The following is a 23,588-nucleotide window of genomic DNA, read 5'->3' on the forward strand; positions in this document are numbered from 1 at the left end:
TTGCTGGAAAAATACCTCAGATCTTTGGTTGTGGAATTTGGCTCGAAATTGTATGTTCAAAAAAGTAGTATTAGCATTGGGTTGTGCATGGCTCCGGTCATTTCGGATATCTACATGGCAAAGGGAAACCAGGCTTTGAAATCATGATTGGCACAGTTTGAATTACTAAAGGCATTTCGTTTTGTTGATGATTTTCTGCTTTGTTTTTCTTTTGCGATTGCGAACCGATTGTCAGTAAGCAGCATATTATATGTTTTCCGAGAGGTTTTCGCCGGGCTGGAATTCACGTTCGAGCTGCCACAGAACTCTGTTATTAGATTCTTGGACATAGAGATAAAAGAAGGTGGCAAGCACACGTGTTGGACGTACCTGACGAAAACAGGAAAAAAGCTTCTTAAGTTATCATTCCGCGCACTCTAAACTGGTGAAAAGAACTGTAGCAAGTAACAGTTTGGCGCAGTGTCTTAAGAAATCATGTACCCATCAGGTAGAGTGTAGCATCAAGTGGCAAATTGGTAGGCTAAGGATGAGTGGGTACCCTGACGCGCTAATTACCTCAGTGGCTAAAAAGAATCTACAAAAGCTACTGAAGAGAAAAATACCGCTGAAAAAGCATGCAGAGCAGGGTGCTGGTGTTGTTGTCATCCCTTATGCACATAACGTTTCCCACGGCTTAAAGAAAGTAGCAGACAGATATGGTGTTCCCATGGTGTTTACCGCGCCCAGAAAATTAGTTAGCCTTTGTCACGAAATGAATAAGTCGAAGAGAAAATTAGGTAACACTTGTGGTATCGCACACCAAAAGTTCGTAGAATGTGCCACCTGTATAGTGTACAAAATTCCCCTGTCATGTGGCATGAGCTACATAGGTCAATCAGGCAGATGTCTAAACACCAGGTAGAAGGAGCACAGTAATAACTTAGGAAAAATAACGAATCCTGGAAATCTCGCCCCCCATTGCGCAAATCACAAATGTTCGCCGTACTTTGATCAGACAGCAATTTTATGTTGGGCAAAGGAAAAGAAAGAAGGGAAAATAAAAGAATCCTTTGAGATATTGGAGGCCGGAGAAGAGTGCGTAAGCACACCCTCGGTGTTGTTATCAAGTGAGGAGGTGCATCTAATCAAAAAACGAAGGAGCGTGCGACGCAGCCGTTGGCAATGAATTGATTGTTTCAGCATGTTCGTGGAATGTATTTATGTATCCACGTACCAAAATAAATTTTAGTTGTTAGTGCGCACTTGTCCTGTGTCCTTCGTTCCAATGTCGTTTTGTTACTGTGTAGCGCGCCCACTGTGTTATTCCGACGAAAAATAGTTTTGATGTCCGCGTGTTTACAAGCCGACGGCAGCTGGCCCTTCTCCCACAGTTCTTCGATGGTGCACTGCGTTAGGTCCGTCAGGTGGCTGATGCTCATGATCCTGCTTATACCGTTTGTAACCCTGCCACCTCTCGGGGCAGTGTTACTTGTGGACATACGGTCTGCTGCGTAGACCTCTGCCAGTGTTTGGGGGAGTCGAGGGTGGAGTTTGGATGGCCGTCTTATGGAGTGTGGCAAGCCAGGGATGGGTCTGCTATCTATTTTTTGTCCATAGCTTTTATTAAATCTGCATCCATGCCCGGGAATTTATGAGCCATGGTGTGGAGTGTTTTTACTGTGGGCGATGTTACTTTGAGCGAGTTTATCAGGCATCATAAGATCGACCGTACTTGGGTACCTTTGGCCGCACTTAGTGTACCTTTCGGTGATTCGCGAAACTCTACCCAATTTTGCTTGCTGATCTTTATAGCACACTCCTGTGCTGCTTCTGTATCCTTCGCTATTTTTAATTGTAGTTTTATATATAATCTTCACTTTTTCTACCGTTTTACTAGGCCTTTTTGAGCTTCACATAAAATGGAGATGCCTGTCTACCTCAGGTGTCTCTGTTGCCGTTTGGATGATTCGGTTTGTCTTTGCATGAGAATCTTTTATGTTTTTAACCTAATCTTCAAATTTTTGATGCCGCCTTCTGGCGGTTTAATATTCCTGAATTTATCGCAGTCCGTTACTTTTGTAGAGCTAATAATCCGCCTCATGAAGGCTGTTGTATAGGGTAAGCTAAGAATTTTGTGATCATTGCCCAGGGTTTCTTCTACACTGGTCGATGTGATACGGCTTATGTTTTCCGTGAAAGTGCTAACACTATACCCTATTCTTGTGGGGGACATGATGTCTGTAATTAGGTAAAGGTCCAGGTGCTGAGCTGCTTCCAACAGGTTGGTTCCCTTCGGAGTGTTCTTGTGGTATCCCCATGCCTTGTGTACACCATTTAAGTCATCCTTAATAATTATGGCGATTCTGTCCTGTTATACGTGTGCATTCGAATAAAACTGGATTGAAATCTTGCTTGTTGCTTAGAGGACTGCAGAGGTTTAGCATGAAACGCTCTGCTTCGGTCTTTTTTGAGAGGCAATCTTTTTGAGGGCTTAGTCTGACGGAAGTGGAGATAGCCCGATTTAAATGTTAGTGTGGGTGTCACTAGTGTAACTACTCGAGGTGCCGTATGGTGGATGTATGTGAGGTATCCCTTGGCGTACGGTGCGTTTTCTTCGAGGCAAATAACATCGAGGGAGCATTGGCTGATTTTGGATAAACATCTGCAGGGAGCCGCCTTTCTTTTTAGAGAGCGACAGTTCCACTGCTGTGCTTCTAGATGTTCTGGCTGCCAATTACAGGAGGAGGCCATCAGTGTTGCTTGTCGATGATTCGCATTCGCTTAGATCTGTTTCGCCAGCGGATCTTTGTTGGTACTTTAGGCGTGGGTATAGACGATTCTCTTGCGCTTCCCCATCCCCTGGGTTATTATTTGGAATTTCGAGTTGAATTCTTCTTGGCTGTCTCTTCAGCTTTGAGTTGTTCACTTAGTTGTGTCATTTCCTGTTGCATTTGAATAATAATAAGCTTAACCTGACTAAGAATGTTTTGTCTGCTTTCCAGATTTGGAAGTTCGCGTGTTGATGTTGCCGGTTCCTGCTGTTGGATTTGGATTACACATTCCTGTTGTGGCGGGCTGTGAGGCAGGGGCGTTGAGATGTTTTCAGATGTCGATTTTAACTTTACCGGCACTACCATTTGCGAGGGTACAGGGGCAGTCTCTTTCTGACCAACTAGAAAGAGCAGTTGACGTTTTCGGACAACCCTGTTAAGCCGTTTCTGTTGTTTGGATAGCTTGATTAATAGTTCTTTATTTTCCTCCTCAATCCTTGTGCAATCCTGACATGAGCCATATCAGTTTTGAGAAGCATGGGAGACAACCTCAGTGCAGGATACACTCTTGTCGCTTGGCTTCAGTTGGCATGGCCTTGACGCTCGGTAGGATGGTGGCCCCTTGTGAGTTGGCTTTTTTTGGAGTGTCTGTTGTTGAGGACGGATGGAGTCCGCCTCCCCCAAATCTCTGGAGTTGTATCGACCCCTGGACCCGGTCCTGGGTCTCGAACGGGACTGTGATCTGAGCGCCCCTGTCAGCTGCCGCTCCTTTTCCTTCGTCGCGAACCAGCGGTACTCAATCGAATTGAACTGTTGATCTTTCCTGCTGAAATGCTGCCTTGAAGGCTTCTTTATAGAGCTCTTCAGACTGCACTCTAGATTATTATCAATGGCAGAAGTGTCTAGGGCACTGGAAAACTGGTCAAGACACTTTGGTTGCTTATGTAGTTATTCATCTGAGAATTTTTCACAAAATCGGTGTACATTTAGAAAGTTACCGTGGCGCGAAAGGAATCTCGCCCGCGCGCACCTAAGAAGGACTGGGAAACTTGGAGAAACTACCCCCGTTATCACAGGAGAGCGCGTATACTTTGAGCGCGCAAAATGTGGTATCCTGCCCACTTAGTTCGCGAACTGCAGCGCCGGGTAGGAGAGAAGTGAGTGAAAAGCTTTATTGAACGAAAGACTAGAGTGGTGGTCAGTGGGTGATATCGACACCATGAAGGGCTCGGACCACACGGGCCCATTTGACGGCATTGATATGAGCGTCTCGGTCATCGCTGGCCATTACTGAACGCCATGCTTCAGGAGAGGCAGGAGTCGTGATGGCCTATGATTTATGGGCGTTTAACGTCCCAAAGCCTACTGAATGAATCCGGAAATTTCGACCACCTGAAGTTCCTTAACGTGCACTGACACCGCACAGTACAAGGGCCTCTAGAATTTCGCCTCCATTGAAATTCGACCTCCGCGAGCGGATCAACCCGCGTCTTTTGGGTTAGCAGCCAAGCGTCATAATCACTGAGCCACCGCGGCAGCGGAGCATTCATGAGATCCGGGAGTGGAGGATGCGCTTTACAGCTTCATATTATTTAGTCCAAAGTAGGTTTCTTTGCCGGAGAAGAGGCCGTGTGGGCTAGATATTTGAGTAAATATTGTGCGAGTACAGAATTGGGTAGGGGAAAGAGTCGGTCTGAAGTCTTCTCCGCGCCACCTGAAGTCTTCTTTACGCCGTACATCCTGGATACCTTGTTACCGGAAAGTACATTAGAGTGTGGGCCATCATTTACTGCTCCTCGTGTGCGAAAATGAGTAAGCCTAATAGCGGCAAGGCACGGTTTTTGTGCATTTAAATGAAGAAAATTGACTGTTTTTTGTGTGCGTGCTCAGATGAAGCAATACCTGCAGCCTTAACGTAAAGTATTTTATTCATTCTCATTTATGTCTTGGCTAGTTCTGATATGCATTGTGGTCTTGCATCCTACTAGTAGATGTTTTGGCTGGAGTTTGTCATAACTGCAAAGAACCAATAATTACAGGTTAGCTGCGACACTCACGGATTGACTTATTAACTCCACTGAGGCATGGAGCAGTCTGAAGGAATGCCACATAGCCCACAATGCATTCCATTAATTTGTTTCTTATTAAATGAAACTCAAGCTTATGTGTTTTTTGAAGGTGACATAACTACTCCTACAATTAGGACTTGTGCACATGGTTACTCACATGAAGTTCATGCAGCGTGGCTGACTTTTGCAACATTCATGATGAAATCCTGCATTACTTTCTTCGTTGTTTGAGTTATTTCTTCGCCTTTTTGACGCTTTGACGAGCTGATGCTCACAGACGGGAATGTTAGTTGATGCTTTACTGGTTTAATTGAGTGCTTTTGCTAATATAACTGCAGAATTCTAGCTCTTGTTACTCCAAATGAATATAATGAAATTAGATGCGATGGTTGCGCTTGTTTTGCAACAAACGTTCCATCATTCAGTCAGTGTTATTCAGGCTTTTTATTAAACTGCCTCTGAATTTTTTTGAGTTGCAGAAACTGTACGCGGTATTATTTTACTTTTTCTTGTTTCATTATAACCGCTCAAGTTCAGTGGCTACTTGCCGAGCAAAAAAGGGTGTTTACTCGAGAAATTCACAAAGCTTTGCTGGCCCAAGGTGAAGTTCTGCGGAATGGGTGGCTTGATCAAATTAGAAGGCAGAACTGTATAGCATTTCAGACGTTTTATCTAACCTACAGTAACAACTGTCGTGCTCAACATGACTTTAAACACCCGGCCGCGTGGCCAGATTGCTTACCGGAAGCATGGCGGGCCGTCAACCGGCGGGCTTAAAAACGAACGGGAAAGGATATTGCTGCTCCAGAAGAGACCCTTCTCTTTTGTACCTTCTCGTCTTGAAAGAAGCATAGCGTTAGCGAATCGCCAACGCTAGAACGGCGACATTTTTGTGACAATGCAAGGCCCATGTCGGAATTAATCTCAGACTGCATAGAGCAAACGATGCGGGAGATACGCTGACTGGTCGAACAGCAGAAACCCTTCCATTGTTTTCAAGCACGCCGCGTGTTGGCACCACCGTGCGTCCGGAAAGCGCTGCGCCCACAGGCTCGTGTGTTGCAAGTCATATTGAGTGCGATAGTACATACCTGTTTTCTGCATGTTTAAAAAAGTTTAAGAATTCATTCTTCATTACTTGGGCTTTATGAGAAGCGCAGCTGTCACAGGGGGTATTTATTAATCCATGCAGTAAAGATAACCATATGTTGCCCGCGCTCTCGACAACCTATAAGAGCTTTGTAAAAATCCCCCTGGTGAAGTATTATATTTTTTCTTCAATAACGCATGTTAGTTAAAGTCTGCTGAAACTGCAGCATTTTGTATTCGATGCGGCTTAGCTTACAGTTCCATATTTTAAATTTTTAAAAAAGCCCGGATTAAAACAACATCAGTGGCGGCCAATGCGGTTGACGTGGGAAGCATTATGGGGACAGAGTTAGGCCATGCAAGAGGACAGCTTAATATGAAAGAAAACCGACTGTGTAAAATTCCAGGTGAATCCTTATAATTTTGTATTTTCAGCTGCCTCAGGGGCAGGGTAGTGAGGCGTTATACTTCTCGTGCTAGAACATTAAGCGCAGGATTCTTCATTTGCAGATAATACATGGATCGCTATCAGAATAAAAAACATGGAGGTTTGCCTGCACCAACCGCCCCCATCAGGTGGATATTATTTACTGTTAAACAGGTGGCCTCATTTTAGACACAGTTTTCGCAATTATGTATCACTTTTCTAGTCATAAGCTATCGCCTATGACATTGACGGCCGGTCCTCTAAAGTGTAAAGCAGACCCACAACGCGGCAGATGATAAAATTTTAAAGCGCTTATCAACGATCTTTCACTAGTTCTTTATTTCCCATTTTCACGGATGGAGGAAGCCGAGATAAAAGCTGCATGCAAGCAGCTTGAGGAGCTTTCGAACTCCGTGGAATGAGCAGCTGTAGAAGATATACATACACTTTCTGGAGAACTTTCAGAGGGTGCCCGATCGTAATGGGTACAATAAAATGAAAGCAAAAATGTATATAACAAGAGTAAAAAACATGTCATTTCTTTAAAAAGAAAAATAATATTAAGGTAGTGTAAAATGTAAAGCAAGTAGTGTGAAATATTCATTAAGGGTAAGATTTCAAGAGCAATTAAAATTCTGAAGGAGATAAATTGAGTACTTCTATTGCTATATAGTGAAAACTATTTAGAAGTTTGCATAGGCGGCACTGAAGCATTGGTCACCATTATTAGTTCGGCAATTGGGAACTTTGCATATTTTATGAACAGTTAGTCATATTCGTGCAGAGGGCTCAAGTTTGCTATTTCAGTGAATGTCATGGAATGTATTCCGGGAAAGCAACAAAATAGTTTTATAGTCTGCTTATTTATTTGGTGAACATTAGGAAGTTTATATTTTTCTAAGGCAGTTCCAGTATTCATGGTTCCATCGAAAACCGGACATGTCATGCTCCCGAGTGTAAAAGATGTGGTCTGTTCTTCAATAACATTCAGTTGGTAGTTCAGCGCTTGTCCTGTCGTCCATGTTTCTAATCTTCGTGCCCGTTTCTTATGCGCTGCCACTTCCCACGATGAATCACCGACTAGCTCCACCAAAATAATATTCAATACCACGAGTGTTTCCAGGTTTGGCTGGCAGTCTATGAAGTGCCACGACATCCTGCTTGTCCAGCCCTCTACGTCGTTAACTTTGATGAGTAGGCCTTCATTTTCACTTTCAGGTAGAGTCAAGTACAAAAGTCTGTGAACCACGTATTCCTCAAACAAAGCCGATATCTGTGCTATTAGTCGGTGGCTGGTGACCACACTTGTGCAGAAGAAACAACGAAATTTTAAATTTCACCTCCAGAGTGTGGTCTCAAGCCACCGCATAATAATAGAGCTATCGGCTTCGTTTGAAGAACACATGGTCCAGAGACTTTTCTCCCTGACTGTATACCATGTATTTTAATAATGAGACGCCTACTGCACCGCTCAAAAACATCAGCATTGGACTGTAGTGACACCTCCCCAGGAATATTGGAACTCTGAATGAGTGCCATCCTTCGCTGTACCTCTTTGAGACCTTCCAAATTTGATTTCGTTTATGGCGGTTAAAGTACGTCCCAATGCGACTCAGGCTATGAGGAACGCTGCATTGAAGGGCTCCAGAAATTTCGACCACATGAGGTTCTTTAACGTGCCCTGACATACACGGGCCTCTACGGACAGTACACGGACAGTACACGGGCCTCTAGAATTTCGCCTCCATCGAAATGCGACCACCGAGGCTGGGATCGAACCCGCGTATTTCGAATCAGCAGCCGAGCGCCAGAAGCGCCAGGGTAGTGAGGCGTTATAATTCTCGTGCTAGAGCATTAAGCGTAGGATTCTTCATTTGCAGAGAATACATGAATCGCTTACAGAATATAAAACATTAAGGTGTGAGTGCAGATCAGGTGGATATTATTTACTGTTAAACAGGTGGCCTCATTATGGACACAGTTTTCGCAATTATGTATCACTTTTCTAGTCATCAGCTATCGCCTATGACGTTGACGTCCGGCGCTCTAAAGTGTATAGCAGACCCACAACGCTGCAGATGGTAAAATTTTAAAGTGTCTATCAACTATCTTTCATTCGACCACCGAGCCACCACAGCGGCCCTTCTAAATTTGCGACCTTCAAAACCCTAGGCGGTTTTTGAAACTCTCAGATTGGTCGGAGAGCATTTGAATGAATTCTTCGAGGCCATCAACCTTATATGCAAGTTAAAGAGCAATGGGAGTTTACCGTGTGTACCGGTCAATTTCCCTATCAGTTCAGAACCCGCTTTCTTCTCCTGAGGAGCTGTTCCTTAACATAAATCAGATTTCGAAGATTTCCATGCCTGATTATATTTAAAAGCATTTTCGTTGATGCCAAAATACTTTCCGACATGAAACGACGACTAACATTCATAGCACACTGACTCTAATCATTAATCACAGTACTTCTGCGAGCATAGCAAATTGTCATTCCGAAGACTGTAGGAGTAAGCAAACAGAAACACGGATCAGAATTTCAGCGCACAGTTGGCAACAAGGCGAACGCAACGCGCAGATGTAACTGAAGACACTGCAGCAGCGGCAGAGCAAAAATAACTAATAAATAGTAAAAAAATTGCAACAACTAACCTGTGAAAACAGAATATGGCCGCTTAGGGACCGGTGCTACTGCTTGAATGAGCAACGCCGCCCACACAGTAGCGCAAACGCTGATAGACCGTGATAGCGTTGCTGAGACGTTGGCCTGGAGGAGAGGCGGTGGGAAGATCGAAATACATATCGCAACGCAGACGCGTAAAGGCGGGGCCACATGTCTGGCCAGCGCTCCGGATCCGGTCCGGCTCGCCGCGTCCGGCCAGCTGGCGAGCGCCGGATGTATCAAATCGCGTAGATACGTCCGGCGCACCGCGTCCGGCGAAAGTCCTGCGCGCCGGTCCGGCGGGCAGCGGCAGCCTATGCGAGCGCAGAGAGCGCCAGCGCCATGATGACGTCAGTCTGCGTAAATTGAGCTGGTGCGGGAGGTGAGGAGCCGGTGAGCGCGGTGTAGACTGCTGAAGTGTAAGCTGTAGTGAAGTGTAGGGTTGACATAGCTGTTTTCACTGAGCGCCATGAATTTTCAAACAGTCCCGGATTTGGGAGAACGAACATCTTATATCGAGGCGGGGCAGAGAAATCCGTCTATTTAGGACCAAAGGACCGCAGAATACAAAAATCTTGTTCGGCGATATTCAAGATGGATTTCCGTATCCAGTGAAGTTGGCCTGGAGGCAACCCAATGTATCTATTTTATCGGACCTACATGCGTGCGCCCAGAACAGTTAGCCTGGTTCCGCGTGTCCGCCGCCATTTTTCCAGCACTGCTCTATGTTTGGGCCAGCGGCCTAAACAGCTTTGAGAGAAGCGCGAGGCATGCCACAGTGTCAACTGGGCGCCTTGAGGGGGCGGCCGCTCGCACGCTCTGCATGACTGATTGAGGCAGAGGTATTGCTCTCGAGCTATCGCGAACGACAACACACACGAGCGCATGCAGTGCAGATCGTTATTTGTTGCTTTAATTGTGTGCTAAACGAGTTTTTGACGGGATTTTTCCCCAGTATTTCTGCTAGCGGTATTGGCACCTGTATAGCGCCGTGCTTACAAGACGATGTGTTGGGTTATTTTCTCAGTGAACAGAAGGTTTGGTTAGCACCCGAGCAATAGTTTTGACCTCATACAACCAGGAAAACCAGCATGTTTTAATTCAATTTACTAACAATGTTGGTAGCCTGACAAGGAATCATATGAAAGGCACATGCAACATACAGAAGGCAGTCCAATGTGCATGATCAATCAACAGCCCAAGGCAACATTACAGATCAGTAGCACAATCATTGTATAATGAATTAAATATGCGCCATATCCTAATAAAGTACGAAATAAACCCAACATTTTTTATGTTACAGCAGTACTAAATGGCCAGAGTATTAAGGCACAGTAAAGCAAGTGTTCACTTTAAAATAAATGTGAAGTGCCCATATATCAGTTCAAGTCACTCACATCGTTGGTAGCCACTGCGATGTGCCAGAGAGCAATTCAGCCACAACAACCACATGAATAATTGAATGTATAACACATGACACTGTACAAGACAGAAAATTACTTCAACATTACAGATAATACCCGCCGTGGTGGCTCAGTCGTTAGGGCGCTCGGCTAGTGATCCGGAGTTCCCGGGTTCGAACCCGACAGCGGTGGATGCGTTTTTATGGAGGCAAAACACTAAGGTGCCCGTGTGCTGTGCGATGTCAGTGCACGTTAAATATCCCCAGTTGGTCGAAATTATTCCAGAGCTCTTCACTACGGCACCTCTTCATTTCTTCTTTCACACCCTCCTTTATCCCTTCTCTTACGGCGCGGCTAAAGTGTCCAACGATATGAGACAGATGCTGCGCCATTACCTTTCCCCAAAAACCAATTATTATTATTATTATTAATATCACAGATAAATCATCATTGCATATTGCGTTTTGTATATCGAGAAGAAATGCTAGGTCAGTTAAACGCAGATAAAAACACCTTATAAAGTGCATGTACCCCTACGTTACAGAACACAAAGGAGCAAATGCACAACGTTTGTCAAAAATACTTCCCGAGCGGTTTGCTTCTGAGCGCTGCACATCGACTCTTTTTTCATCCTTGGTGATCCGAAATCTCATCAAGACAAGAACTCTCTTCTTCAACTCTTCCAATCTTATGGCTGCCAAGTGTGCTACGGAGCCCCGCTATCTGCCTTAGAAGCAAACCCCTTCGGCTATATACTTTTGACGAAGGTTATACTTCCAGTCTTTTGCATGATGGTGCCTGACCTCCACAATAACAACCGGCTGCCCGTTTTTATATTGTTGGAACATTGCATGTTATTGACTACAGAAGGTGTTCAGCTCACGAAGCTTCCTTTAGCCTTTAGGAGCTAGTGGTTCGGTAAGTGTTACGGCGGTGTTAAGACGACAGTAAATCAAGCGATTGTTTAACTCTTGACCTTCACCCTTGCAGAAACACCTTTAGTACAGTAGACAGTACCTTTCTTGGATAACTGTTCTGCCAAGCAAAGAAAGGGAAACGCAAGAAATGCCTCACGTTTCAAAAAAATATTACTGGCAATCCTTTTTTTTTCCTAATAGTCAGAACTAAGGTACAATGATGTGGTGTGATTTGAACTGTGTCTTCAAGTTTAAAATGCTGAGAAGAAAAGTATCGTTCATCTGCACATCCCAGCTAGGGCATAAAATAGCTTCCTAACTAAAATTGAATGATGGAGTAAACCTTGCAATTGTCTTACTTTTGGACTACTTCTGCTAGGCTTTTAGAAGTGTGCTCGGGCTACACAGCACTACTAGGATTTAGGATGTATATAATACTGCTTTCTTGACAGTGTCCTGGCATTTTCAATCTATCCATAGGTGATGTGGCGGCGACACTAAGATGGCGAAACCTCCGCGGAACGTTTTGCAAGAAAGTGAAAGAATTGTAGAAAAAAAAAATGACCAGGCTTAGCTTGGTTAAGCCGAGAATGCGTTGCATATCTCGATGGAGTTCCGTGCTGCTCCGTTGACTCGATAGACTACTGACTCGATCGCGATTGAAACTGCCCGTGTAGCAGCGCTCAATCGCCTTTGAGTCGATAGACTATCGGTTCGAGGGCCCTCGAAATGCCCGTGTGACAGGGGTATAAGACTGTCCCGGCGAAGGAGCGCAGCTCTTTTATACATGTGCCGTGACGTCAATCATAGCGCAGCGCCCCTAGCGGGAGGAGCGGGAGTCAGGTGGTGGCTGCGGCCGCGCGCGACCGCGCGAGTTGGGGCCCAGCTTTTCCTCCGTGACGTCACGGGCCGGCGCAGCGCCCCTAGCGGGAGGAGCGGGAGTCAGGTGGTGGCTGCCGCCGCGCGCGACCACGCGAGTTGGGGCCCAGCTTTTCCTCCGGCTGTCGTGACGTCACGTCACATGGTTGCGCTAAAGGTCAATGGTGGCTGCCCGGCCGCGGCCAAGGGCTGAACTGAGTGATTGCAATATGCAACGCATAAAAGGGGGTCGGAAGCAGATGACTCCAGCTCATCATGGCCATATTTTGAGCAGATGATGTTCTTGCGGGACATCATCAAGCTGCGTGGGTGAGTATAACACTTCTTCAACCATAATTTATTTTTGAGAATGTTTTCCCGGCGTGTCCACTCTTGAGGTTTTAGTTATTTTTGCACAAGTCTTCACTTAATTTAACAGTAAGGCAACAAGAGGGATTTGAGGCATGTACAGTTTGATGGGAGCAAAATGCATTAATGTGGTATATAGCGTTATTGCAGGTTCAACAGCCTCGGATTGTCTAAATATGAAGCCCTCTGACACGGCGCCTGTAGTAGCCTATGCAAAAAGTTGCAACATTTAATACCGCATACCATCAGTTCAAAATCCTATTATGGAAGAAATATCTTGCATTTACCAACAAACTCAAGCATACGAAAGAGGCTACAAACAACAACTGTGCTAAAATAATCGACCATGGTATTGAAGTAGGATTTCTGGGCAGGACAGTGGCTAGCTTTCTTAGCCAACAAATGACCTTAGTAAAAAAGTCAGATCACACAAATTTGATAATAAAAGATGAAATAAATCTAGCCTGTCTCCCAAAATGATATGAAAAAACTGACATGAAATTAAGCAACACCATGATGGAACCCAGCAAACAGCCTCGCCCTTGTTAAACACAGTTCATCTGCATGTCAAGAGTTAAGTCAGAACAATAATTTCGCTGGGGTACAAAAGTTGCAGCTGACACAAGGTGTAATTTATGCTGATGGCTTATGGTGTTGACAAGCAAGTAGCGTTTCCCCGCAGATCTTCCAGCAACGTTCCTTAAGCAGCTGCTGAAGACGATTCCATCGCCGAAGTGCTAGAAGGTTATTAAGAAGGCCATGCAGACTCCCCGACACATTTCCTTCTGACATGGTTTCGGAAAAGCGTGCTCCCAGCCCCCAAACAAGCTGTTCTGGCGTGTCCACATCTAAAAACTCTCAACGCACTTATCAACCAAACTCATCCCCATGTCCGTCCGTTCCTTCGCCCGATGCCATGTCAACAGCTTTCTCAAGCGCCACCTCTATGCAGCCTTCTGGGAGCAAAAAAAGATCAAAATGAAAAATCGATCTATTTATTGCTGAAATTGAGAGCATCGAAAAAGACCACAACGCAAAACCGGACTCAACTGAGTATTTGTGCTTATCTTTAGCTAACGATATCGATAAAATTCCAGAGCCATTGCGAAGCCACTGCAAGATTTATATTATGGATCAGCCTGACTACACGAACTGCAGTGCAAAGGCCTCTCCCATGTCTATCTAATTAACCCTGTCCTTTGCCAGCTGCGCCGAACCTATGCCTGCAAACTTCCTAATCTCATCCGCCCAACTAACCTTCTGCCGCTTCCTGCTACGCTTGTATTCTCTTGGAATCCACTCCGTTACCCTTAAGGACCAGCGGTTCTCTTGCCTTCGCAGTACATGCCCTGCCCAAGCCCATTTCTTCCTCTTGATTTCGACTAGGATGCCATTAACACACATTTGTTCTCTCACCCACTCTATCCCCTTCCCGCGTCTTAACGTTACGCCTATCATTTTCCTTTCCATGGATCGCTGTGCTGTCTTTAACTTAAGCTGAACCCTTTTCGTTGGCCTTCAAGTTTCTGCCTCGTGTGTGAGTACCGGTAAGATACAGCTGTTGTACACTTTTCTCTTGAGCGATATTGGTAACCTACTATTCATGATCAAAGAGAACATGCCTTATGCGCTCCACATCATTCTTATCCTTCTATTTATTTCCCTCTCATGACCCCTATCAGTTGTCACTACTGCCCTAAGTAGACGTATTCCTTTACCACTTCCTGCGCCTCGCTTCCAATAGAGAACTGCTTTTCCCTTGCTGGCTGTAGAACATAACTGGTTTTCTGCGTTTTAAATTTTAGACCCACCGTTTTGCTCTGCCTATCTAAATCATTGATCATGATTTGCAGTTCATCTGCAGAGTTCATCTGCAGGCATTGCGTATACAGAGTGGCTTATTTTTCTACCAGAATCTCTCCCCCGTCTCTCAACAGGTTTGCTGTTACCTTATCCTCCCCAGCTGCTTTCCCCCTTTTCATTGCTCCTAAGGCTTTCTTTATTACCTCTTTTGTTACTGAAGGGATGACGCATTGCTGTGCGCTGCTGTCACAATCATTAATGTTCTGATTACTTTGGCTACTGTATAGATTTGTGTAGATATGTAAGTGCAATAAAATATGCTACAAATTATTATGATATTGTTCTCTTTTGGAGGTAAACGGTGCTTTTGCTGCGCTTTACTTGTGGAATAGCTGGTCGTTCAGATAACCGAACTGATTTTTTTTCCATGCTTCATGCACACCATATTCTTGAGACAAACATTTTCAAAAAGGCAAATAACATTTATTTGACAGCACTTAATGGCTATCTGATTTGCTCTCAGTACAGTAATGCGTCCTGCGAAGGCACTCTGCCATCAGGACTGCTAAAATATTGCTGGTACATATCCAGAACATAGCGGGCCCTGGCTTCTAAGTTTCTTGCCGTGGTGCGTGCGAATTGCATGGGTGGTGGTGAAAGCATTTATTTGAATATTACAGTGAGGTTGCGTGGGGTAATTGGCTGCTAGTTGCTGATGCCACTGGCCATGTTTTCTGTGGCCACCTGCGCGGATAGTGTCGGCATACTCAGGGAGACAATACAACTGCTGTCTCCTAGATTCCTAGACATCAAATAATTGTACAGTACGCACAATGCCTTCACCAGGTCTCAAGCGTTCTTTGGCGTTTCCCCTATTGTTCTTTCGAGAATCCTCGAACGAGTTACAAAGATTTGGAAAGCGTTCTCAGCACATCCCCTGCTTGACGATGAAAATACAGAAGCATATCAGCTCTTGTTTCTACAAAAAGATGCCCAGGCACAGCTACTTTTCTCTACTTTTTTTAATTAGGAAAAAAAGCACTAACAATTAATGCACTAAGTTCTGTGTCACCTGACCAGGGTTATGACATTCAACGCATAACTGACACGTCCAATGCGAAGACTGTAATTTGCAATAAATGCTCCAGCCGTTCACACTTCATATCTTGCACATAATCTTTAGCGTATCTGTAACCTGACACAAAGTGAAACTTCCAGCATATAATGTATGCTTGCTGCAAGGTACTCAAAACAGGCTGCGCAAGAGCATACTGCATATGTTATGTGATGTGTTAGTCTTGACGCAATCAGTTTTGTTCTCGTTACCTTGCTTGGCTGAGGTGGAAGTTGAAGACCCGTTTTCCGGCCTCCAAACCGCGCCCAGGGTTTGGCCTAAAAAATCATGTCGCAGCTTAAAGGCCACATCCCTGACAAAGACGCAAGGTGCAGGCAGGGACGTGGCAGGCAGGGGCAGGTCTCTTGGCGGGTCTAGCTGTCCACTCTCAAGGCGCTTTCCAAAATTTGATTCTTGCAGGACTCCTCCATCACTCTGCTTCCCGTTAGCAACAACGTCTACTACCGTAAAATTGTAAGTGCTGTCCACTACGGCAAGCAGAACAATGGAGAACGTGCCTAGCCCTTTGTGACATGGCGTGTACAATTGTGCATGCGATTTTCGCGAGCTTTTTTGCGAGTTTCTATCACCGTCATCGACACTTGGGCCACTCAGGTAGCATTAGAATTTTCCGCTCTACCCGACTGTTCTGCCATCTCATGATTGCTGCGCCAAATGCTTTACCAAAACAAGCGAACAAGATGGACGCTTCTGCGTTCTACGGCTCGTCAAGTAGGTGCTCCTGGTTTTTTCTTTTCTGTTTATTTAAAATATTGAATAAGAAAAACTAAAGCTGCGGCCTTAATATATAAGTGCTACAGATTACAATAATATGCATTTAGTTTTTATTCCAGCACTGGTTCGGAAACGGCCGTCATGTTTATCACTGCGTATCCATTTGTACACAATGTGTTACAAATACACTGCTTAGGCGGCCGCTGCTACATCCTTGTGGAACAGTGCGAGTGTAGCGTTTCTACCTTCCTGATTCTTTTTTCCTTTTACAGGCATTCAAAACCATGCTAGAACAAGACGCAAGGCTTCGAACTCGTCAGTCGACCAGCTTTTTGACGCCATCATGAATGGAGATGTGTCAGACGCTGAGCTTTCTGACGATGAAGTCGCTGATGTGCTGACAGTTCAAGCGATAAGTGGCAAGTGGTGAAATCTCTTGTGAGCAGCTGCGTCATTTTGGCTTTACATTTGTAGGATACTACATCGGATGAGGAGCATGATCCTACAATGCATCCGGCAGACGCTGAGGAAGATCACAGTGACAGTGACGAGACGCCTGCAAAAAAGTGAAACATGTCAAATAGCTCTCCAAACCTTTCAATCCAGTGGACAGCCGCTTGGCGGATCAACTCCACAGAAACCGCTAAATTACTTCATGAAGTATTTCACGGACGAAGTGTTTGAAGACTTCACGAAGTACACAAATATTTTTGTCCTGCATAACACAGGAACAGAACTCTCGTGCTCCGTGCAAGAAATTAAAGTGTTTTTTTGGCATTCTGATTTACATAGGAGTACTAAAGTTCCCTCACAATAGTGGACCCCTTTCCACAAACTTTGTTCGTTTTGATTGTAAAGCGCACTGGCCTCAACACGTGGATGCACGATTCCTACAGCGTTTCCGAAGACCTGGATGCAATTTCAAATCACGAGTTCGATGCTGAAAGTGCGAAGTTTTCTTGTGCCCGTCCCCCACTAATGATTGTTTTTATCAATTTCACACAAAAATAAGGAATAACATGATCAAAAATGTCTTCCTTGTAGAATTCTTCCTTCTTTATCACTTTGTCCTGCGTCACGGTGCTCCTCGCGAACTTCTCAGTGACCGCGGCCGTGTTCTCTTGTCTAAAGTTCTTCACGAGCTTCTCGCTGCGTGCCACACAGTCCACCGAACCACTACTGCTTACCACCCTCAAACCAACGGCCTCACCGAACGCTTCAACCGTACTCTTGGGGACATGATCGCCATGTACATTCACTCCGACAGCTCCAATTGGGATCAGGCTCTTCCGTTCGTCACCTATGCATATAACACCGCCTCTCAAGCAACCACCGGCTTTTCCCCATTCTTTATTTTATTCGGACGCGAACCTTCTTGTATGTTGGATACAATCCTCCCTTACAACCCCGACAGCTCGGAATATGCTTCCCTCTCTGACATCACCCGCCATGCTGAGCAGTGCCGCCAGTTGGCTCGCTCCTTCTCCGCCGAACGTCAAGGTCTCCGTACCCATGCTTCCGATCAAGACACGCCCGCGGTTCACTTCTCCACTGGCTCACTGGTGTGGCTCTCTGTTCCGAATACGTCCAAATTTTCGGCCAAGCACATCGGCCCTTACCGCATCTTGGAGCGTACGTCACCGGTCAACTACATTATCGAACTGGTGACACCTTCTTCGGACCATCGCCGCCGTGGCCGCGACGACGTTCACGTCAGCCGCTTGAAGCCGTATTATAGCCCCCTCGTAGTCTCCTCTCCTTGAGTCGCCAGGATGGCTCCCTCTTTCCGCCGGGGCACTTGGAATGAAGATGATGAACCAGCCCCGAAGCCAACGACGACGAAGCGCTCGCGCCGCCGGTTGGATGCTCGTGCTGGATGGAACACAGCCGCTTGTGACCGGTCTCTCGGCTCTCTGCCTCGTAGATTGCCTGTGCCAAGGTCTTCGTAGCCGGCGCTTCCATCGTGCCAATAAACCGCTCTACATCCTTACCACCAATGACCGCAGAATGTATATTGTATTGGTTAACCTGCAATATTTTCGTGCAATAAAGCCTTCGATTGTTTTTTGCTGACTTCGTTGTATTGAGTCACAGTGTGTACATATGAAGACGCGACCTAATTTTTTAAGTACTTAAGATATCGGACTGATTATAATATTTTAGTGAAATATTGGCTATCAAGAGCATGCACAGGCAGTTTCAAATTTTTCTGATGGCTATATCTTAATGCGTGTCGCAAAGGACTAGGAATGAAAAAAAATTGCAATATTTCTTTTAAGATGGGAGTCACACTCATAAGTTTATTTTATGCTTTTTACAACATAAGTATCCCCAAACATTCAGGAACGCCTTACAACAAAAATAATGTTTGTATCAGTATTAGGTAATGAGTAACCAAAACTGAAATGCATGGGTTTTGGAAATGAGTAATATTTGTTATATAGTTATTATTATCATTATCTTTTTATGATCTCCTGTCTGCAATGATGGCTCGTATCCACATGCTTGGCTACGGATCAATTATTATTTACTAAAACTTTAAAAACGACACAAAGTGCACGCCTGACTCTCGAAGTCTGTGTGTCGTTTTAATTACTCTGGCTTTGTTTAGACGAGCCTGAAGTGCTAAAATAGCGTTTCGCAGCTTCAACATGTCCTGCGATACAGCATATGGAGCAAAAAGGGTGTATTCTGACTCGTATTGCTAAAAACTCAGACCCCAGAAATCACAAATACGCAAATTCGCTGGGAATCGACACATGAAGTGTCTGTCTGCTGAGCGGCTGTCTCGGTCGGTGCCAAGAAGCTTGGGAACGTCACAGAAATGTATGAAGCTCTGTGACCGGATTTTTCAGCCCAAGCAAACAGCATAATTGACACTGATATCCTTCCTTCAGTTTTCTCAATGCTTGCCTGCCCTGAATGCATTCATCCATCACTGAAACTCAAAGAATGCTCCCACCAAGGGATATGCTCTCTTGAAGGGATATGCACCAGAAGCTTGGAAGAACGCAAACATTATCTTAATTCATAAGAAAGGAGACGCGAAGAACTTGAAAAAATACAGCCCGATCAGCTAACTGTACGTTGCTACAAATATATACTGAAGTAATCACTAATAGAGTCAGGGCAGCTTTAGACATTTGTCAACGAAATGATCTGGCAAGCTTCCATAAAGAATATTCCACAGTAGATCAAATTCACACTCTCAATCAGGTTATAAAGAAATGCGCAAAATATAACCAACCCCTATATACAGCCTTCATTGATTACGAGAAAGCATTCCACTCAGCGTAAATCCCAGCAGTCATAGAGGCATTGCGGAATCAGGGTATAGCAGAGGCTTATGTGAAAAATACTGGAAGAGATCTATAGCAACTGCACAGCTACCATAGTCGCGTATAAAGTCAGCAATAAATTTCAATAAGTAATGGCGTCAGGCAAGTAGATCCGATCCCGCCAATGCTAATCACCATCTGTTTAAAGAAGGTATTCTGAGGCCTGAATTGGGAACAGTTGGGGATGATAATATTGAGTAAAGCAGAAATTTGGGCAAGTTGGTACGTATCCATTTTGAAACAGCGCAACAAAGACGGGACGTGGAAACTGAGGTGTAAAGACAAACAAGCGCTGACTAACAACTGGGTTTATTGAAAAAAACACGCAAAATATATACAGAGTTAGGAAAGACTAATCGCCACCATAGTCAACTCATGCCACATGTGACGCCAGATATCCAATCTCCCCTTCGGAAAGGGCGACCGATGGGCAACCAATGCACGTTGCGCCTTTCTCACGTATAAGAAAAGCTTCAAAAACTTCTCGCGTCATCTTATCACAATGGCGAAACACGATATTAGTGTTCTTATAGTCGGGGGTACATTTGCATTTCTTGCAACGGAATGCACCTTTAGTGAGAGGGTCTCCTTCTGTTTTTCTTTTTTCGTACTCTTTTTCGTGTTTACATTTGCACCTTCTGCAGTGGACCGCCACGTGTGACAGGGGGTCTTTTTTTCTGGTGTTCTCATGTTCCATGAGTCGCTTGTTTATGCATCTTCCTGTTTGGCCAATATATGTGGCGCCACACGAGAAGGGAATTTGGTACACTACCCCTACCTCGCAAGGTACATAAGGGGAAACATGGCGCACCTGACAAGCCCTTTTGTTTCCCTCCTGCCTCTGCCTTACCTGTCTACACATTCTGCCTAATTTCTTCGGGGCAGAAAATACGACGTCAACGCCATATCTGCCTGCCACTTTTTTGAGCCCATGGGACATGCTGTGCGCATATGGAACCACTGCCGGCCTTTTATTTTTATTTTCATTTCTTGCACTCGGCCGGCAATAATAATAAAAGGCCGGCAGTGGTTCCATATGCGCACAGCATGTCCCATGGGCTCAAAAAAGTGGCAGGCAGATATGGCGTTGACGTCGTATTTTCTGCCCCGAAGAAATTAGGCAGAATGTGTAGACAGGTAAGGCAGAGGCAGGAGGGAAACAAAAGGGCTTGTCAGGTGCGCCATGTTTCCCCTTATGTACCTTGCGAGGTAGGGGTAGTGTACCAAATTCCCTTCTCGTGTGGCGCCACATATATTGGCCAAACAGGAAGATGCATAAACAAGCGACTCATGGAACATGAGAACACCAGAAAAAAAGACCCCCTGTCACACGTGGCGGTCCACTGCAGAAGGTGCAAATGTAAACACGAAAAAGAGTACGAAAAAAGAAAAACAGAAGGAGACCCTCTCACTAAAGGTGCATTCCGTTGCAAGAAATGCAAATGTACCCCCGACTATAAGAACACTAATATCGTGTTTCGCCATTGTGATAAGATGACGCGAGAAGTTTTTGAAGCTTTTATTATACGTGAGAAAGGCGCAACGTGCATTAGTTGCCCATCGGTCGCCCTTTCCGAAGGGGAGATTGGATATCTGGCGTCACATGTGGCATGAGTTGACTATGGTGGCGATTAGTCTTTCCTAACTCTGTATATATTTTGCGTGTTTTTTTCAATAAACCCAGTTGTTAGTCAGCGCTTGTTTGTCTTTACACCTCAGTTTCCACGTCCCGTCTTTGTTGCGCTGTTTCAAAATGAAAATGGGGATGATAAATAGTGAAGAATACTTAATCTGCGATTCGCTCATGACATTGCCTTGCAGCCATACAAAAACGTCCTATGGGCGTCTGTGTAAAAAGCTATGTTCGTCTATGGCCTTTTATGAACGTCTATAAGCAGCCACAGATGTGTTTATTGCCAGCTATTGAAAAATCTTTGCCGCTAAAGCTATAGCTTTGAAACCATACAACTGTCTTAAGCTCTCTATAAAAAATATATCAGCCTGTATCTACAGCTATAGATAGAAATAGGAAAGGTTTATAGCTATTTGGGCCAAAATTCTATAGCCGTTCATAGGAAATTTTTGTTTGGGCAGAGTCACTCAGGAGATGCATTGCTGAGCATACTCAGTGATTTACACAGGCAGACCAGAACGGTCGGTGTAAGAATTAACATGCAGAAAACCAAAGTAACGTTCAAGAGCCAGACAAGAGCAAAGCAGTTCACAATTGGAAGCAATGTGCTAGAAGTGGTAAAGGAATACGTCTACGTACGGCTGGTAGTGACTGCTGATCCCGATCATGAGAGGGAAATAAGTAGGAGAATAAGGAATGGGATGGAGCGCATAGGCGAGGTTCTCTCAGATCATGAATAGCTGTTTACCAATATCCTCAAGTGAAATGGGCTTAACAGCTGTATCTTACCGGCACTCGCCTAAGGGGCAGAAACGTGGAGGGCAACAAAAAGGGTTCAACTTTAGGACAACGCAGCGAGCCATGGAAAGAAAAAATGATAGGCGTAACGTTCAGAGACCGGAAGCGGGCAGAGTGGGTGAGGGAACAAACGCGTGTTAATGACATCCTGGTCTAAATCAAGCGAAAGATATGGGCTTGGGCAGGGCATGTGATGCGAAGGCAAGAAAACCGCTGGGTCTTAAGGGTAACGGAGTCTATTCCAAGAGAAGGCACCCGTAGTAGGGGGCGGCAGAAGGTTCGGTGGGTGGATGAGATTAAGAAGTTTGCAAACATAGGGTGGGTGCAGCTGGCAAAGGACACGGTTAATTGGAGACACATGAGAGAGGCCTTTGTCCTGCAGTGGGTGTAGTCAGGCATATAATAATGATGATGGTGATGATGATGATGCGTTTGTGTGTGGAAAGTTTGGGCTCAAGCATTCGCTTGAGTTCGATATGTGCAAACGAGAATAATGTTCGACTGGCGTGTGCCATGCGCCAGTTAGGGAAGGGCATGCAAGTGCGGCAATGATCTGCCAAGTGATGAGCATGCGTCCCCTACGCATCATTCCACATATGACTGATTATCCTGTCAGCTCTCGACAACGGTTGTAAAAGTAGCACAGGAGTCGATGGTTGGTGCTGCTGCAGAAATTCGTCATGTCGTAAAGAGATATGAGGGCGGTGTTTCAGCTGATAGAACATGGAAAAAGGTCTGGCATTCTTCTTTGAACGGGTGTGTGCCTGTGATAGCTGTTGATCACAGGATGTTTTCATGTCGAGGCACTTTCTAGCTCTTGCAAATCTCGATAAACCAGAAAAAATCTTCAGCCCAAAAAGCGCTGCATACCAGGAGTGGAAACCAAATCACACTTCCTCTCATAAAAACATGAATTAAGTGAAGGTAGTATGGACTGTTGGCTCGTGTGAAATATTTGAGAGGCCAGAGGCAACACGAGGCTTGAAGTACCTGGACTGCTTGATGGTGATTCCAAGAGCTATACCTATACAGAGGATATACCTAGAGAGAGCAGCGTAAACTGCCCATAACAGCTTCTGTGGAAACCTCTCGGAAAAGAAACAAGCTACCCTAGCCGGCCTCTTTCACTGCACATCTGCAGACAAGAAGAAGACAAGGGAGGTAAGTGCAAAAGGGAGGGCTTTCAAATAACGTTTTGGACGGGGCGAAAGCTTTGTATAGCGATCTGTGTTCAGATAAGCTCCTATCAAAGTGCCTGCATGAGAAAAAGGAAAGGAAAACTTTTAATATCCAACAGAAAGAGGGTAGCCAGAGGGCTACCCGCCTAGACGACGGCCGAAAGGTCTTGACTCTCGGCGGCGGCTTCGGCCAGTCGGACGAGTTGTAACTGAGTCGCCGGGTCGGAGCTCAGTAGTAAGGTCTCCCATTGATCTTTTGTGTTAATGCCTCGTCCCTCCCGGGGAGCATGAGGACATCCCCATAGTATGTGGTCCAAGGTGGCCCTAAGTTCGCAGTTCGCGCATTTTTCTGAAAATTGCCCTGGGTACATAAGACTCCAGAGGGCCGGGTTTGGAAATGTGTAAGTTTGTAACCGGCGCCAGTTGATGGCTTGGTATCTGGACA

The 23,588-nt window shown here is 45.2% G+C and overlaps 1 pseudogene; it reads left to right on the plus strand.

Annotated features, from left to right (window-relative positions):
* The first annotated feature begins 16,162 nt into the window (after positions 1–16,162).
* LOC144125064 (uncharacterized) lies at positions 16,163–18,817 on the plus strand (annotated as a pseudogene).
* The last annotated feature ends 4,771 nt before the right edge of the window (positions 18,818–23,588 follow it).

The sequence above is a fragment of the Amblyomma americanum genome, chromosome 1 (assembly GCF_052857255.1).
Source record: "Amblyomma americanum isolate KBUSLIRL-KWMA chromosome 1, ASM5285725v1, whole genome shotgun sequence".
Classification (NCBI taxonomy): domain Eukaryota; kingdom Metazoa; phylum Arthropoda; class Arachnida; order Ixodida; family Ixodidae; genus Amblyomma; species Amblyomma americanum.